Raw genomic sequence first — 18,671 nt, forward strand, 5'->3', positions numbered from 1 at the left:
GATAGTCCCTGCCCTCAAGGAACTTTGCTAATTGTAATTTATTCATCAGTATGGCTCTAGATCCAAGATATATTGATAAATGCAAAAAGCAAATTGTTAAATATTTGTATGCATAATATGACCCAGTAGAAACAACACAACAGGGGCCAGCCGGGTGGCGTAGTGGTTAAGTTCACACGCTCCACTTCAGCAGCCCAGGGTTCACAGGTTCGGATCCCAGGAGCAGACCTACACACCGCTCATCAAGCCATGCTGTGGTGGCATGCCACATACAAGATAGAGGATGATTGACACAGATGTTAGCTCAGCGACAATCTTCCTCAAGCAAAAAGAGGAAGATTGGCAACAGATGTTACCTCAGCGCCGATCTTCCTCACCAAAAAAACCCCGAAACAAAACAAAAAAACCCACCATAACAACAAAAACTATAGAGCCTTATGTATAGGAAAAAGTATGAAGTAATATACACCAAAATATTATATCTTAGCAATAAAATTACAGAGGACAATCTCTTTTATATTTATCTGATAAATTTTTTACAATATTCTTTGGGGAATAGAAAAATAATTTTAAAAATAAGAGAAAAGACTGGCTCTGGAGGAAGCCCTGTATACTAAAGAATGGTGAATTTTATATCCACACCTAAAAATCTAAAAAGCTGCAGCAGAATTTAGTTAATTACAGGATACATTGTATTTCATGGCAGTTTATTTAAAAGGATTCAGAAACTTTAGTTGACGCCATGCCAGGCACAAGGATAAACTTGGTCCCCAGACCCAGGGAAGCAGTGGTAGTGAGGCCACGTGTGGAGTAGAACAGTTCTAGCAGACGCTGCACTTTAAAAAAGACACTGATAAGCCAGTGAAGGCTACCAGGCTGCTGGGGGTCAGCATAATTAATCCTTGAATGAATGAATGAATAATCCTTGAGGACACTGGGAATGTTAGAAGAAAATGTTCAATCCACTTGGCTGTTAAAGCCAAAATGACTTGTGAAATGCTCACTGTTATAAGAAGACTAGAAATAAAGTCAAAAAAAATCTATAGGTGTGTGATCCTCACAAATGTATTTCAGGAAATAATCATAGACGTGTATCAGATCTTATAGTTCATCACTTGAAAAAAATGGGTAGATACATTCTCTGTTGCCCTGGAGGCAGAGTTATTGGAAGGCACAGGGAAGCAGATTTCAGTTTAAGATGGGAAAGAACTTTCCTATTAGTTCACTGCTAAAATTGCTGCCTTGCGAAGAAATGAACTTCTGGTCCCTGGAATTGTTCTAACAGCTGTTTTAAAATGTAGGTTTTATTATTATTCAGGTATGGTGAGCCGACAGATCAAGAGATGATTGCCGTTGAAAAAGATAATTTCTTACAGTTCCCAAGAGAAGAGGGTACACCACGCCACACAGGGACACACAGGTAAGCACCAGAGTTGCTCAGGAGGCCAAAGGAGCAGAGGAAGGCATGGACACAAGCCTTTATTGTGGTTTCCGTGGGCAAGGCAGGGTAAGCGTACTTAGGATGGGTTAATTTGAATAAGTTCAGCAGGCTCTAGGCAGAGCGGCTGTCCTGAGTTGTCTGGTACGTGGCCCCAGGGTAATTAGCATGGGGAATCTTGACCTGGAGTGTAAGAGCCAGAGAGAGGTGAGGGCTCTGGATTGCGTCGTTTGCAAATGAAATGCAGGCTCCTGGGGTGAGTTGATTGCTGTCTCTAGGAACTAGCTAACCCTGGATAGGGCACTCCCTCCCCTGTCAGTAAGACCCCAGATTCCAAAGCATCAAGAATACAGAAAATAATAAGATATGATGAATACACAGGCTAGATCACTATCCCAGAGATCTCGAAAATATAGCTCCTGCTTGGTGAGAGGCTGAATTGGATGTTTTCTAAAACTCTGTGATTCTGATTCACTCATACTGTTACTGAGTCTCCAGACAAGTTAAGTTGGAAATGAGGGAGCAGGAGATGGAGGGTCTCCAGGGATCTGTCCTAGGATTTGTCATATTAAAATTCGTGTTCCTTCTGGCAAGGGAGATGACGCTAAAGTTTATCTAGGAATGTAGTGCCAACTCACAGGGTAAACGACGTGTCACACAGTTCTGTGAGTAGAAAGAAGTGACTTACAAGTAATGAACAAGAAACCGAGATTATATATTTGGGGATAAATTGTCAGAAATATAAGTATGGTCTCCTAGGTTTTATTTAAGCTCAGAAAGAGATCTCTGAAGTACCAGTCCAGGGTGTGGTCACAATCAAAATTATCTGTAAAATGCTATCATTAGGAAGGATTTTGAAAAGTGAAGAGAGAATTGTATTATTGATGCAAATAATCCATCATCAATCTATAAGTCAAAATTGGGGTGAGTTTAATATAAGCCAGATCTAGGGACTAGCCTGGGGCCTTCCTTTCCCGAGGAAGGAAGGGCACCAAACTAGTGAGGTGTACAGAGTGGTTATATACTGTCTTGGAACAAAGAGCATGCATCCCATATGACAGGAATGTCCCTTTTGCAATAGTCACGAGATTGCTTTACCAACGCAGCAGATAAGTGAACACAGCAGGTCAGCAGTCACAAGGTGAGCACAGCGGGTCAGTAATTCCTTAGTTTAGGGAGAGATGCTTGTCCTTAAATAAATGCCGATGTGGGGAAAGTTATGTCCCTATCTTTAAGGGCATTGTTCTTGTCTTTGGGACATTGCAAATGTTTTAAGCAGATGTACAGTGCATGCTCAATAGGCCACATCAGGCCCTTTTGGAAAGACAAGATCAGGTCGAATTAGTTTTAACCCAAGTGGCTTCCTCATATACTCTAATATATCCTATTGCTTGACATTTATTTATCAGTATCAACCATTATAAGAAACAAGACACAAAACTTGTCTTTCCTTACCTGTGTTTGGTTTGCTTATTGCATTTCAGGTGAAAAGGTGAATTGAAAAAAGCACAAGGAAGAGCATAAAGTGACCCAGAGACAGTGGGCCATTGGACACATGGGCCTGTCAATCTGAAAGTCAAGGCTGAGGAAGAATATTATCCAAATCTGTAAAATCATGGTGAGTATGGGTGGGTAGGTGACCTTGGACTTGCTTATCAAATTCCTGAACACTAAAAATTAAGGCAGCAACCTTTGGAACTTAAAAAAGGAATATTTAGAGGCAAAAAGTTTTATGTTATTTTCATGCTGTGTAAGAAAGGGATTTTTCCACCCAGAGGTGTATAGGAAGACATAATTTTGAAACTGACTTGTTAAGCAAGAAGGCATCTTAGAGACCATTTGACCAAATTGGTGCTTCACACATGGAGAAAGTGGCCCAAGGGAGATGAGGTGTCTTGGCCAAAGTGACATAGTTAGCAAAATCCAGGTAATTCAGCATTCGTTAAACAAATATAAGCACGCACTGTCAGGCACTGTATAAAGTTTATTCTATCCTGCCATGTGATTACATAAATCCGTTAACCATTTCTAAAGGTTTCTAAAGGATTTTTGATAGAAGCCAGAAATTTAGGCATATATCTTTTATAATGTTGACAGCATGAAAGACTGTTTAGCAATCCTACAAAACATATCCTCTTGCAACTGTCTGAGACAGAACAAAGGCCAGGATAGAACATCTGATAAATTCACATTTGATTACCCTTATTTAGTGGTTGGTACCTGTAGAAGTGCCAAAAATGATGAGATAAATATCTACCTTTTTGGGTTATCTGTGTGGCGGCTCTCCATTAGCACAAGTAAACAGCAGTTAATGATTCACTCGCTGTCTTCCCTGGGTTCTGCAGACATGGAGGTGTGGCCTCAAAGGCAGATAATGAGGAAACGTGTGTTACGTGGCTTTGTGTTATATTCTTGTAATTAGATTGGACTAGGTCCACTGAGGCTCAGAAAATTTATTATACTTTAAACTAATGAAGGTCACTACAACATACTCTCTGTAGTTGGCATTTGTGAATTTTTTCCTAGATCCTGTTCCTCCCATTAAACTCATCTTTAGAAAAGGCTCATTATTTGCTGGATTTTACAGATTCAGACTTTATGAAGACTCAAACTCTGAAGTTCCATTTTTAGTTTTTTACTTTTAAAGGACACTTTAAAGCAAATATAATAATACAAATTAAATTACAGGAAAAATGTTTAAACTCATCACAAAACAATTTTCCAACATTTTAGAAGTATATATCTTCCTATAAGCAATTGTCACACTAATTATAAAGCTGATCCTCCCTATTTGATAGGGATCTTGGAAAATAAGACTGGCGTACTTAATTGGCATAACAAGTATCACCCGCAGCTCTTCTCAGAAATGTTGGTATTGATGCGGGCTCGGCGATGCAAAGAGTCGAAAGAAAGATTTCTTGGACTCTCAAGGTCTGGTAGTAGTGCTCATTTATTCAGAAAATAGCATGGAAACAGGACCCGTGGGCAGTAAAGAGCTGCAATGTGTTGAAGTTTAGGGCTAAATGTATAAGGCATGGGTATGTGACTTATGTTTACTAGACAAAGGAAAGATGATGTAAAAAGTCATTAAATGGTATCAGTGCAGGTGGGGTCTGGTTATCGTGTGGTCGTATAACTTTAGATATGAATTGGGTCATATAGATCGGCTTGTAGGCCAGGACGCCTTGGGCTTCTCTCCCTGGGGCAGCTTTGATCCACATCGGTATCAACCGAGTAAGCTCATTGTATATTATATATAAATTTTCTTTTTGATTCTTTTGGGAGGACTGAACTTACTCATTTGACAAATATTTTTCAGCATCTACTCTGTGCCAAGCACGAGGCTGGGCTAGAGATGCAAAGATAAGTAAGACAGTCTCCTCCTTCAAGGAAGCACGTGACTCTGCTCATGGCTCCATAGCAATTTTCCTCCACCAGCAATAACAGAAGGAAATTGACAGAGACTCGTCGTTTTTAGCATCACAGTGAAAATATTTCATGCTAATAGTAGACTAGAATCTTTGGGATTTTTTCTACACACCTTCATTTGGGGAATTTGGATTGTTAAAGAAAATATTTAATTTGAAGATCTCTTATGTTCCTTCTGCAGAACTAAATTTTTGAGAAGCAATAATTCAAAACTCTTTATGCCATTAAAAATGGGGAAAATAAAGATTTAAAGGCAGCTCCATACAAGCACAAGTGTTTGAGTAGTTATTGTAAGAACTCTACCTTTGCTTTAATTATTTGAGAAACTGCTTCAATCTTCATTACATATTGATTGTTTTAAAATGACTACTGATTCTGGTCTGATAGGCAAGGCTTGGAGTAAAAATGGACCTAACATGTTAAGACAAATGTATTTTAATCTGTTTTAATGGCTGTTAAATATTGGCCATTTTGGATTTTGAGGTGATCTGCAGTTTAGCTTCTCCCCGATCTATATCTGGGTCAACAGAGTGTTTCCCAAAATGTGTTCCAGAGAACCCTAGTTCCAGAAGACGTTAGTAGATGTTATACAAAAATGGTTCAAAGGCCAGCTACTCTAGGAAACGTTATGTCTATTTACTATAGGACTTCAGAGAACCAGCTGGTGACCAAGAGAGGGAGATAGAGCTTGCAACATCACCTAAAAATTTAATCAAAGAACTCTTTTTCTTAGGAACGGGGTGCTGTGCAATACTTTGGCAAATGCTTGTCTAGTGAATTCCGGAAGGAAAATAATTGAGAGTTGGTTATAGATATAAATCCTGTAACTTGCTTCTGCATTTCAGAGGGACCACAAACGGAGACAAAATTATTGGGCATTAACTGTGTGCCAGGCACTGTTCTAAGAACTTTACACTCGTTCACTCATTTGAAATTCAGAACAACCTTGGGAGGTAGGTACCATCAGCCCATTTTATGGATGCTGAAACTGTCCAAGAAGTGGAGAAATGAGGATTCAAGCCCACTCTTAACTACTCCACTAGATGGCATTTCGAGAATCAGTTGTAGATCTAACCTTCTCACATCTGTCTACTCTCGCAACAGTGTTAACTGAGTTAACTGTTGTCACTTTTTAGAATGTTTCCACGTCCTATAGGGCTTATACCCCTTCCATACTCTTCCTAGATTCTGATAACTATTTTCACTTGTGTTTTCTTCCAGATAACCTGTAGAATAATTTGTCAAGTTCCAAAAATAAAATAAAACTTCTGTTGCGACTTTGATTGCAATTGTGTTAAAACCCTAAAATAATATGAGAAGAATTGACATTTTATGATATTCAGTCTTCCCATCCAGGAATATGATCTCCTTCAGTCCTCTTTAAATCTTGGGTCTTCTTTCATTTCTCAGGCCATTTTATAATTCTCTTCAAGTGCATTTTAACCAACTCAGACTCTCTCTAGAGATGAACTTTTGGGGGAGGGACAGCCCTCCCAAAACCATCTCAGTCCTCCTATAATGCTTTGGCTCCTCTCCTCATCCCACGGAAAAGCAGCAGAAGCAAGATAGCAGTTCATTCCTACAGATATCCAGAAATTAATTGTTCCTAATTTAGGAAGTGCCTACCTCACTAACGTGTTACCAGACATTATAATTTTATTTAAATATGTGAGGTTTCATGGTGTGTAGAGATGGAACTGACTCCAACAGTGAGTTCCTAAATAATTTTCTCAGCCTCTGCTCTGAGTAAAGACCCAGCCCCAGAGAGTGATTGAAAGGGAAGCTTTTCTGCCAGGCTTTTCATAGGGAAACAGGAAAACCCCAAGAAAGGGTTCCCTCCATCAGTACCATGTTCATTTCCATCGCTGGGTCACTGCTTGATGGATAGAAACCAAATAATAGTTTTACCATCCACGTAGAGAGCACAGAGCCAAGACTGGGAATGAGAGAGTGAGTCCTTTAGTTTGTCTCATCTATAAGGAAGAGGTGTGGATGCTTCAGCATCGTTACACACCTGCTATTTCGAGGTTCCTAAAATAAACATCTTCCAGGACAAGAAGAGCTATTACATGCTCTATTCAATTCTCTATTCATTATTGAGGCAATAAATCGCACACAAATAAACTCAAGTGGCTTCTTCGTCTTTGGAGGGACAAAAAAAAAAGTGGTTTATACTGATGGCTCAGGATGCATTGGACTAGACTGAGGAAGAATCTGGCATTTTTACTAATGGTGTGTGACTCCAGGTGTGCTCCTAGGAGGAAGCTCTAAAATTTTGTGATCTTCTTAGTTGGTTCCAGTGGCTGAGCCACCATCATCTCTGCCTCAGACCACTGCAGTGGTCTCCCTACAGGACATCACATCGATTCCTGCCCTGTGAGAGAAGAAATAAATATCTGATGTGTCTCTTAAGCCCTCAATTCAATCTGTTGACTATAATAGGAACTTGGTTCAATGTGATTAAGAGGAACAAACACTATTCTGGTTATTACCAGAAAGAAACATTTTCACAAATGTGTTTCAGTTGGGTCTGACCACTAACTTTTGCCAAGCCTCTCCTGTGGAAGTGTCAGGCTCTGGGCTGGCCCTGGGTATGGAGGTAGCTTGAGAAGAAGTGATGTTCTCTGCCTCTGAGTTGCTTACAGAGTCACTGGGACTAGAGACTCAAAAAGAGGTCATTATGGGGTGGTGGTACAAAGAAAGGGTAACGGGAACACAGAGGCGAGCAATTAGCTTTTCCTTTCTTGGGGTCTGGGGAGGAATAGAACTGGGTTTTGAGAGCTAAACAGGGGCATCTTATCCTCAACAGGGAGACATTCCAAGCAGAGGAGACGATGTGCACAGGTGCTGGGCCTGGTCAGGGGACAGTGAGCCGTGAGAGAACATTCTCAATTAATGAAGAGCTTTTAAAAAGGAAAAAGCTTGGAGACTCACGGTGAACTCCTGTCTTCCTCGTTTGTAGCGTGTCCTACCTTCTCTAACGACTGTCAGAGTGAAGGCTGGACTTTGAGCTCGCTCTTTTAGTGTTGAGGGTATCGGGGAAGGGTATCATTATTCTTAGATGCAACGTCAGAGACTGCTGGTTGTCCCTCAAGATCTGCTCTGTTTTACTCTTATTTAGTAACAGAATCTTCCATTTTTAGCCAACCACATGGCTATAGGGAAGAATGACAGTATTTCCCAGCCTCATTTGCAGCTAGGTACGACTGTGTTCCTAAGTTCTTCTGGCCCACGGGCTGTAATTTCCGGGAAGTGTCCTTAGAGGGCGAGATGTGTGCCTTCCTCCTTCTGAATTCTAATGGAATGAGAAAGTAGAGCCCCAGAAACCACTTTCAACCATGAAGTGATCTCAAGAATGGATGCTAAGTACAGCAGAGCCACAAAATAGAAGGTTTCTTGTCCCTGTCACCATGGAACTGCCATACCAGCTCTGGACTGCTTGCTACCAGACCTATACATTAAAGGAAATAAATTTCTCTCTGCTGTAAACTGTTTTTATTTTGCAGTCAAACCTAATCCTAATCCTAAATGATGTAATGTGAAACTTGAAAAGGAGGCCAGAGGACATGCTTCATTGCAGTGCTTTTTAGACTTAAATTATCTCAAAACCCTTAGTTTCTTAACTTTGAAAAGCTTGATAATTGCTTAATTATTTATGTAGTCTGGAGACACTATCTCACTTTGGGAAAGAAAAAGGAGAATAATGAAGACGGCCAACATCACTCAGATTTTGGATTATTGCTGTTTCACCACAATGCCCAGGAATCTGCCACTCTTGATGGAGCAGCCTGGGCATGTCCACAGGGAATTCAGAGGGTGTCTCACTTCCACTGGGACAGCACTATCCCCTACTCTCTGAGAGTGGTCCTCTTGGGCACACAGGGTGTAGGTTAGGGTGACCTGAAAGTGAGTGTGCTGCTGTTGGCTGTTCTAACACGTGGAGGGGGCAGAATTCATTAACAGAGAAAGAGTGAAATCCCATCACTGAGGATAGGAAAGCCACATTTCTGTAATAACTCAAGTAAAAATAAATTTCCATAAAAGTCAATGACATTATAGAAAATTAAAAACAGTAAAGGACATTTCACAAGTAAATTCTCAAGTAGTTCAAAAGAGCAGGTACACAATTTGAAATGCAGAGTCACAGAATGTCAGAGAAAACTGGGACACACATAATGTCTTACCAAAAGAAGAATAGTTGTTGCTATTTTTTAAAATAGCACTTATTTTATTCTGATTATAAAATGTCATATAATTGGCCATCAGAGAAATGCAAATCAAAACCACAATGAGATACTACTTCACACCCACTAGGATGGCTATATCAAAAAGACAGATAATAACAAGAGTTGGTGAAGATGTGGAGAGAGTAGACCCCTTATACACTGCCGATGGGAATGTAAACTAGTCCACTGCTTTGGAAAAGTCTGGCAGTTCCTCAAAAGATTAACATATAGTTAACACATGACCCAGCAATTCCACTCCTAGGTGTATACGCAAAAGAAATGAAAACATATGTGCAACCAAAAACTTGCACATGAATGTCCATAGCAACAGTATTCATAATAGCCAAAAAGTGGAAACAACCCAAAGATCTATGTCTTAGTCAGTTAGAGCTGCTATAACAAATTGCTAGACTAAGTGGCTTAAACAGCAGAAATTTATCTCTACGGTTCTGGAGGCTGGAAAGTCCAAGATCAGGGTACCAGCATGTTTGCATATGGTGAGGAGCTCCTACCTGGTTTGCAGATGGCCATCTTCTCATTGTGTCCTCACAGGGTGGAGAGAGAGGAAGCAAGCTCTCTCCTGTCTCTTCTTGTAAGCACACTAATCCCATCTGGAGGGCCCTACCCACATAACCTAATTACCTCCTAAAGGCTCCATCTCCTAACACCATCGCATTGGGGATCAGTCTTCCACATGTGAATTTTGGGGGTATACAAGCATTCAGTCCATAGGAGTTCATAAACTGATGAATGGATAAATAAAATGAATAAAATGTGGTATGTCCATACAATGGAGTATTATTTAGCAACAACAGGAAGTGAAGAACTGATAAGATGCTACAACAAGGATGGACCTTGGAAACATTATGCTAGTGAAAGAGGCCAGTCAGTCATAAAGGACCGCATATTGTATGATTCTATTTATATGAAATGTCCAGAATAAGCAGATCTATAGAGACAGATGGTAGAGTAGTGGTTGCCTAGGGCTGGGGAGGTTGGGTGGAATTAACAGGTAACTGCTAAAGGGTATGGGTTTCTTCCCAGCAGGATGCAAATATTCTAAGATTGATTGTGGTGATGGTTGCACAACTCTGTAAATAGGCTAAAAACCATTGAACTGTACACTTTAAATGAGTAAGATATGTGATATATGAATTAGATCTCAATAAAGTTGCTACCAAAAAGGCAAAAAATGTTATATATTAATTGTGGTAAGAGAGAAAACATAAGTAAAACTAGTATAAGTTTCCTCACCAATCTGTGGTATGAAGCAGTCCGTCTCTTATTTCTCCAGATGATCACTCCATCCTCTTTGAAGCCATGCTTCCCGCCAAAAAACCCTGGGCTTCTGCATGCAGAGGGGGAGTCCTTCCCAGTGCCAGGAGAAAGAGCACAGGAGCCCCAAATCACCACCCTTTCGTGCTCCTGGCCCTGAGGCTGCATCCTTGGCGTTAGGAGTCTTGGGGAATAAAACCACAGAGGTAAAGTGCCATTTTCATCACATCATATCGAGGGTACTTACTGTCAACATCACTTGTCACTGTTGATGTTGACCTGGATCCCCTGGCTGAGGTAGTGTTTGTCAGGCTTCTAGACTGTAAGGTTACTGTTTTTCTCCCTTTCCATACTCTACTCTTTGGAAGGAAGTCACTATGCACAGCCCACCTTTAGAGTAGAGAGTTATGCTCCATCTTCTAGAGGACAGAGTACCCACACAATTTATTTGGAATTCTTCTGCATTGGAGACTGGTTCATTCTCCCTGTATTTGTCAGTGTTCTCGAGAGAAACAGAGCTAACTGTGTATATATTAGAGAGAGAGAGATTGACTATGAGGAATTGACAATTGTGGACGTTGGCAAGTTCCAGGATCTACAGGGTGAGTTGGCAAGCTGGAGACCCAGGAGAGCGGATGGTGTAGTTCTAGTCTGAGTCCAAAGCCTGAGAACCAGGAAAAGCCAACATTCCAGTTTGAGTCTGAAGGCAAGAAAAAAGCCTATGTCCCAGTTCAAAGACCGGACAGGAAGAGTTCTCTCTCACTTGAAGGAAGGTCAGCCTTTTTGTTCTGTTCGGGCTTTCAACTGATTGGATGAATCTCACCTACATATGAAATCATAGTTTAGCCTAGCCTACCTTAAACGTGTTCAGAATAGTTACATTAGCCTACAGTTGGGCAAAATCATCTAACACAAAGCCCATTTTTAATGAAGTGTTGAATATCTCATGTAATTTATTGAATTACTGAAAGTGGAAAACAGAATGGTTGAATAGGCATAGAATGGTTGTCAGCATATCGGCTGTTTACCCTGGTGATCATGTGGCTGACTGGGAGCTGTGGCTCGCTGCCACTGCCCAGCATCACGAGAGAGGATCATATCGCATGTTGTATGTTTCCCGGGGAAAGGTCAAAATTCAGAATTCGAAGTTCAGTTTCTACTGAATGCGTATCACTTTCACACCATTGTAAAGTCAAAAATCATAAGTTGAACCATTGAAGTTGGAGACCACTTGTGTACTTCCATTTGGTGATGGACTGCTACTGTGCACGCCCAGCTTTGTGGCTTGGTGGGTCATGTAACACTCATTTCATGATGGGAAGCTCAGGTCGCATGGTAATTTGGTGGCCTGTGGTTAAGCATTCAGTCTCTACTAAGGCCCAGTAGCAGGCCAAAAGCTGTTTCTCAAAAGGAAACAACCATTCTATGCCTGGTCACATCCTCCTGTTCAGTGAGGCCCTTGTTCTTTCCTTTCCTGTCGTCTCCTGTTTCTCTTCAGCTCAACCCAGTTCAGGGGAAGAGAAAGCTGGCAGTGCTGTTTGTTAGGGGGAGTGGGAAGAGCACCAACTCATGAAGCAATATGACCTCTGGCCCCACCTGTTCATGTCACAATGTCAGATAAATCAGCAGAGTAGACAGCTGGAGAAAACCTGGAGCCATTCCTACATCTGGACAACTCGCGGTATCTTAACTATATGTGAGATGACTGTGAACCACGTAGATACCTCCCAAGAAACCCTTGCTAAATGAATCCCCCCACTCAACTTCCTCTTAGCCAGACGCCAAGTCCCTGTAGCCACTCCAGCACTACCCAGCACAGGGGAAGTGTGACAGAGGGGAAGTTGGAGTGAAAAAGACACAGCCATTAGCCAGTTGTGGTTAAAATGTCTTATTTTTGTAAATTTTACAAAAACAAATGACCATGTGAATACGTTGCAAGAGCGTTTCCCAGGACTTGGAAGGACTGTGCAAATGAGAGACCCAGCAGCTTCAAAACTGCTTATTCAATGGATTACATAACTGAGTGAGTGAATAAATGAATAAATTGAGAGGATAAAGGAGCATCCTTGGTATTCGCATCTTCTAGTTGATAGACTTGAAAGATCGGACAAGGCCAGCATTACAATCCAGCCTCTGGACCCCAGTTCAATTCCCTTTCCATAGAATCATGCTTCAGCTATTGATGATGTCCAGGAATGTAGAAACCAGCCACTAGAGTTCCTTTTGGTGACATTTCTTCCTTCAAATTGAAGTTTTAAAAAAACCAAAATCTCTAGTGTGAACAAGCTGTTCACTCTGTAAATTCTTAATTTAAAATTGTCAAATAAACACACTACCACCTATGAAGTTATGTTGCCAAAAATATTGAACCTGAACCTGATCAAGCTTCTAGACCTGACTACCAATTTAGTGGAAATTTTGAGGGCAGAGGAATATATTAACCAACATCACAGGGACACAATCTGCAAAATCCAGTCTGTGGGAAACCCGACAGGACACATGAACCAACTTCAGTATATTAATAGCAAAGAAGGAAAAAGAGTGAGCTGAAGAGGGAAATATAGATTTAAAGATATTTAAAAGACTTACAACTAATTGCTTGTGTGGATTTTATTTGAATCCAGATTTTAAAAAAAAACTATAAAAAACATTTGACATGAATGAGACAATTGGAATTTGAACACTGACTTGGTCTTAGAGATACACACTGGGGAAAAAATTGTCAAGTGGAAAATAGTACATATAATGACTATCATCTTTGAAAGCTCATTGTTTTGTAATTATAAAATAATAAAAGGTAAAAGTATTGTCTACTTCTCTGCTCCTCACTCCTCTCCTTGGAGGTTGATAATTTAGTGTATATCCTTTCTATACACATATACATATAATTACATGTCATATAATTATAAAAAATATGTTTAATAATTATATAATATATATTTCTTTTTAATAAGACTAAAAAAATCTGGGTAGTCTAGTGATTAAGATTCTGCTCCTGAGCCTGGTTCGTTTTCCGGTCAGGAAACCACACCACCCATCTGTCAGTTGTCATACTGTGGCAGCTGCGTGTTGCTGTGATGCGGAAACTGTGCCACCAGTATTTCAAATACTAGCAGGGTTTTAGCAGAGCTTCCAGACTAGACAGACTAGGAAGACAGACCTGACCACCCACTTCTAAAAAAATTGGCCATGAAAACCCTGTGAATAACAGCAGAGCATTGTCTGATAGAATGCGGGAAGGTGAGAGGATGACCACTGCCTCTTTCCTTCCAGGTCACTTGTTCAAGTGCATCCATTGCTGTGTTTCTTTAAACTTATCAAAATCTCCAACCCACTGGCCCCATAGTTGATATTCATCAAGTCCCTCATGACTCCATTCTCCTTCTAGTCCAGCGTAGATTCCATGGTCCACCATTATAGTTGCTTCTTATGGATACGCTTCACTCCCTTGACCTGTCCCCCTTCTTCCATGGTAGATTCCCAGCCCTGGAGTAGCTCTCTCAAGCTCAAATCTGAGCAGCTGAAGGTTGCTGGAGAAAAATCATATGTGGACCTACCTGGTTTCACTGTTTAAAAATAAATTTGTTGGCGGCCAGCCCGTGGCCAAGTGGTTAAGTTCACACACTCCACTTTGGCGGCCCAGGGTTTCACTGGTTTGGATCCTGGGCGTGGACATGGCACTGCTAATCAAGCCATGCTGAGGTGGGGTCCCACATGCCACAACTAGAAGGACCTACAACTGGAATCTACAACTAAGTACTGGGGGGCTTTGGGGAGAAGAAGAAGAAGAAAAAAGATTGGCAACAGATGTTAGCTCATGTGCCAATCTTTAATAAATAAATACATACATACATACATACATACATAAATTTGTTAAATGAACTAAAACACACTTGTAGAAAAGTGAACAGCTCAGTAATGGGGATGACTGCTTAATGGGTATGGAATTCCCTTTTGGGGTAATGAAAGTACCTTGGAACTAGATAGAGGTGTTTGTTGAAAACATTGTAAGTATACTAAATGCCACTGAATTGTTCACTTTAAAATAGCTAATGGTCAATTTTATGTTATGTGAATTTTACCTCAGTTTTTAGAAAAAAGGGAGCAGCTCAATTAATTATCACAAAGTGAATACACCCATGTAACCACCACAAGGGTCAGAAAATAGAACGTTACTGGCACCCATGAAGCCGCCTTGATGCCAGCTTCCAATTACTACCCCTCTATCTTGCCCAAAGGCAACTACTATTTGTGTCTGACTTTTTTTTGCCCAAAATTAAATTTATAAGATCCATCCATGTTGTGCATATAACTGTAGTTTATTTATTTTCAATATTATATATATTCCATTTTTTTCACTATTTTACAATTTATTTAACCATTCTGCTGTGGATGGACATTTGGATTGTTTCCAGTTAGAGCTATTACAGAAATGCTGCAGTGACATTCTTGTGCGTGCCTTTTGGTGCACGCGATTGGTTTCCCTGATGTTATACTTAGGAAGACATTTGCTGAATCACAAGGTGTGCGTTTCAATCAGCAGAAAAACCCCAGCATCTCTTGTCTTTTAAAATACATTTCTCGCCAGCTACTTCCATTTCTCTGTTCCCCTTCACAGTAAATCCTTTCCAAAAAGCTATCTATACGTGCTGCCTCTAGTCTTTATTTCCCATTCACTGTTCTTCATCCTCACTTGTTTAATTTCTGCCAGCTTTTTTTTAATATAATTTCTCATTCTTTTTTTTTTTTTGGAACGTACAAGACAATTTATTGAAGTCAGTCTCAAACAAAACCTGAAATCAGTGGAATGTCATTAAAAACCTTTCCAAATTAATCCTCACAGAAGCAAAAAGCACATTTGAATTCTATTTTTATAAGTATTTGTAGAATAAAGCAACATCTCGGTAAATATAATGTACAAAATTATATCTTTCTACCAGCACACACATCAAAAAGAAGCTTAAATATTACAGGTAGTCCTAGATACACTGTAACTAGTCAACGTAAGCTATCTACATACAGGGTAACCAAGCTTTCTACAGGTTTCACACTGTGTAATAAAACATAGACCAATCAACAAAATACCCAAAACACATCTTGAAGTTTAGGTGACAACATCAAGTCACTATACAGTAATGCCCCCAGGGAAAATTAACACGAACCCCTTAGCATCAAGGGCTTCTGGCCAAGTCACAGAAACTCAGAAGACTGACTTTACTGAATATTGATGCTTTTGTTTAAGACTGAAGTCTCAAGTGATTTAGGCAAAATAACATTTCACAGGATCTACAAAGTGGATCACAGGAAAACAAAGTCTAGAAGTAACCAATCTGTAAAGGTCATTATCTTAGACAAAAATCACAAGGAAATGAACAAGAGTCTGTAGGTATTTCTGTTTGTTATGCAACATCATTTAAGTGGGTACAGACAAATTTCTCATATCAATTCCAAATATGTACACACTCTTGTATAGAAAAAGACGATTTTATTTTTTTAAAAGAGATTGTCCTATCATTAGTCAGTTGTATATACACTGTTTAGTATCTAGGTTATCAGTGGCAACGTGATTTTCTTTTTTAACACAGGGACAGGACAAATGAGAAAAAGAGCATTATTAATGACTACAAAGTAAACATAAGTTGTATCCACTCCACTTCCAATCTGACAAGAATACCTGTAAATGCCTTTTTTAGGTAACCTGACAGGTACCTGAGAGCCACACACATATCAGCATCTGTTGGCGGGCAGGGAAGGGGAGCGTTGGAACCCAAGGGTGCTTTCCTGACAATGAGCAGATGCAGTAATGTCACATAGGAAAAACTAAGGATTGAATAAATGACTTTTTCTCATTCATTTTTAATAGCTATTATGCTTTCATTTTCCTCTTTGAGCATCTTAAACAAACATTTTAAAATTTTTGTCACACTACCCCTTACCTTAGGTAATGCACTAAGGAAGAGAAGGCTCAGGAGGAGCCTGGGATGGGAAGCCTGGTCCCTTCCCTGTGCACTGAACCCTCTGCTCCATGAAAGTAACCCCCTTCCCCCAATCTGAGACACCATTGCCTGTCTTGGTACATTAGCCCCTTCAGCTCCATACTATCCTGTCTGAAGTGCCATCCACAGCAAATGACATAAAGTGCCATTAAGAGTGAGAAAACTCACAAGTTGGGCCCTGATCAATACTCATGACTCATCAAGATTTCCAGTATTACTAGCTAATGAAATCCCCTCAGAATGAAACTGGAAGACAGTCAAGCAGGGTTTAGAGAGAGCTGTAGTGCCAGAAAACCCCAAGCATGGCAAAAAGGAGTCCGTGATTGTGCAATTCCATGTACCCACCAGCCACCGATAGGTCATGAGCTGCTAAAGCAAAAGGCAAGCAGGATCCTCCCCGATGTCCCTGTAGAGGGCACCATGGAGGACGATGGACAAGGAGGACCCTCCCACGCGGCAGAATCTAGGATGGCTATTTTGACTGACCGAGGAACTCAACATACTTCTGGAAAATGAGAAGAGCTGATCTGGTACATGTTGTTGACCCATGCCAATATTTGTTGCTTCCCTTTTCCCACTTTTACAACTTTACCGAGGCATAATTTTGTATAATAAACTGCATATTTTTAAAGCGTACCATTTCATAATTGTGATACACATACAACTATGAAATCATCACCACAAACAGGATGCTGACCATTTCCAAAACCGTCAAAATTCTCTCATGTGTCTTTACAGTCCATCCCTCTCTTCAGCCTGTCCCTGGGCAACCACTGATCTGCATTCTTTTTACTTAAATTAGTTTGTATTTCCTAGAATTTTGTATAAATGGAATAGTATGTATATATTCTTTGTCTGGCTTCTCTCATGCAGCATAATTATTTTTAAATTTACCCGTGTTGTTGTGGATACCAGTAAGTCATTCCTTTTTTTTTTCTCACGAGTACTCTTCCATTGCGTGGATACACCACAATGTGTTTATCCAATCACTTGTTGATGGACATTTGTGTTGTTTTCAGGTTTTGGCCATTACAAATAAAGCTGCTATGATCATTTCTTTCCAAGTCTTTGTGTGGACAAAGACTTTTTCTTTTGGGTAAAAATCTGGAAACATAATGGGTGGCTTGTAGGGTTGTATATTTAAACTTTTAAGAAAATGCCAAATTGTTTTCTGAAGTAATTGTACCATTTTACATTCCCTCTGGCTGTGTATGAGAGTTCCAGCTGCTTCATATCCTCACCAACACTTGTTATGGTCACTCTTTTTAATCTTAGTCATTCAATGGATGTGTAGCGGTATCTCAGTGTAGTTTGAATTTGCATTTCCCTGATGACTAATGATGTTGAGCAACCTTTTTTTTTTTTTTTTAAGGTTTCTGTTCAAATCTTTTGCCCATTTTTATTGGATTATTTGTCTTATTATTAGGTTGTAATAGCCCTCTCTATATTCTGAATATAAGTCCTTTGTCTGACAGATGTGTTGTCAGTGTTTCCTTGCAGTCTGTGGTTTGCCTTTTTTTCTTGACTGTGACTTTCAAAGAGCAGATGTTTAAAATTTGATGAAGTTGATGAACTTATCAACTATTTCTCTTATGGCTTCTTTTGTGTTCTAAGAAAATTTTCCTACCCTACAAAGATTTTCTCCTATATTTTCTTCTAGAAGTCTTATAATTTTAGATTTTACATTTAGATCTGTTATCCATTTTAGGTTAATCTTTGTTTATGGTCTGAGGTAAGGGTCTGTATTAGTTTCTTAGGGCTGCCATAACAAATACCACAACCTGGATGGCTTAAAACAACACAAATTTATTGTCTCACAGTTCTGGAAGCTGGAAGTCCATGATCAAGGTGCTGGCAGGACCATTCTCCTTCCAAAGGCTCTAAGGGAGAGTCCTCCTTTCCTCTTCCGGCTTCTTGTGGTTCCTGACAATCCTTGGTGTTCCTTGGCCGTAGATGCATCACTCCACTCTGCCTCCATCGTTACGTGGCATTCTCCCTCCGCCTCTGTGTCTTCACATGGCCATCTTCTTGTAAGAACACCAGTCATATTTGGTAAGGGGCCCACTCTACTCCAGTATGACTTCATCTTAACTAATTACATCTGCAATGACCCTGTTTCCAAGTAAGGTCACATTCTGAGGCACTGGGTATTAGGATCTCAACATATCTTTTTGGGGGACACATATCAACCCATAACAGCGTCAGTGTTCATTTTTTTCTACGTATTAGTCAAGGTCCAATCAGTAGACTGAAACCACACAGTAATTTTAACAGGGAAAGTTTAATATAAATAATTATTAACTATAA

General features: G+C 40.0%; 1 long non-coding RNA gene across 1 annotated transcript in view; it reads left to right on the top strand.

Moving 5' to 3' along the window:
• Nucleotides 1–912: 912 nt before the first annotated feature.
• LOC139076335 (uncharacterized) overlaps nt 913–18,671 on the top strand; it is a 35,773-nt gene continuing 18,014 nt past the window's right edge. Inside the window, exons 1-4 of the long non-coding RNA XR_011527824.1 lie at nt 913–1,420; nt 2,923–3,056; nt 10,388–10,574; nt 18,185–18,416. This is a non-coding gene — a long non-coding RNA (uncharacterized lncRNA). The remainder of the gene's footprint in view (nt 1,421–2,922; nt 3,057–10,387; nt 10,575–18,184; nt 18,417–18,671) is intronic.

The sequence above is a fragment of the Equus przewalskii genome, chromosome 16 (genome assembly GCF_037783145.1).
Source record: "Equus przewalskii isolate Varuska chromosome 16, EquPr2, whole genome shotgun sequence".
In the NCBI taxonomy this organism is placed as follows: Eukaryota; Metazoa; Chordata; class Mammalia; order Perissodactyla; family Equidae; genus Equus; species Equus przewalskii.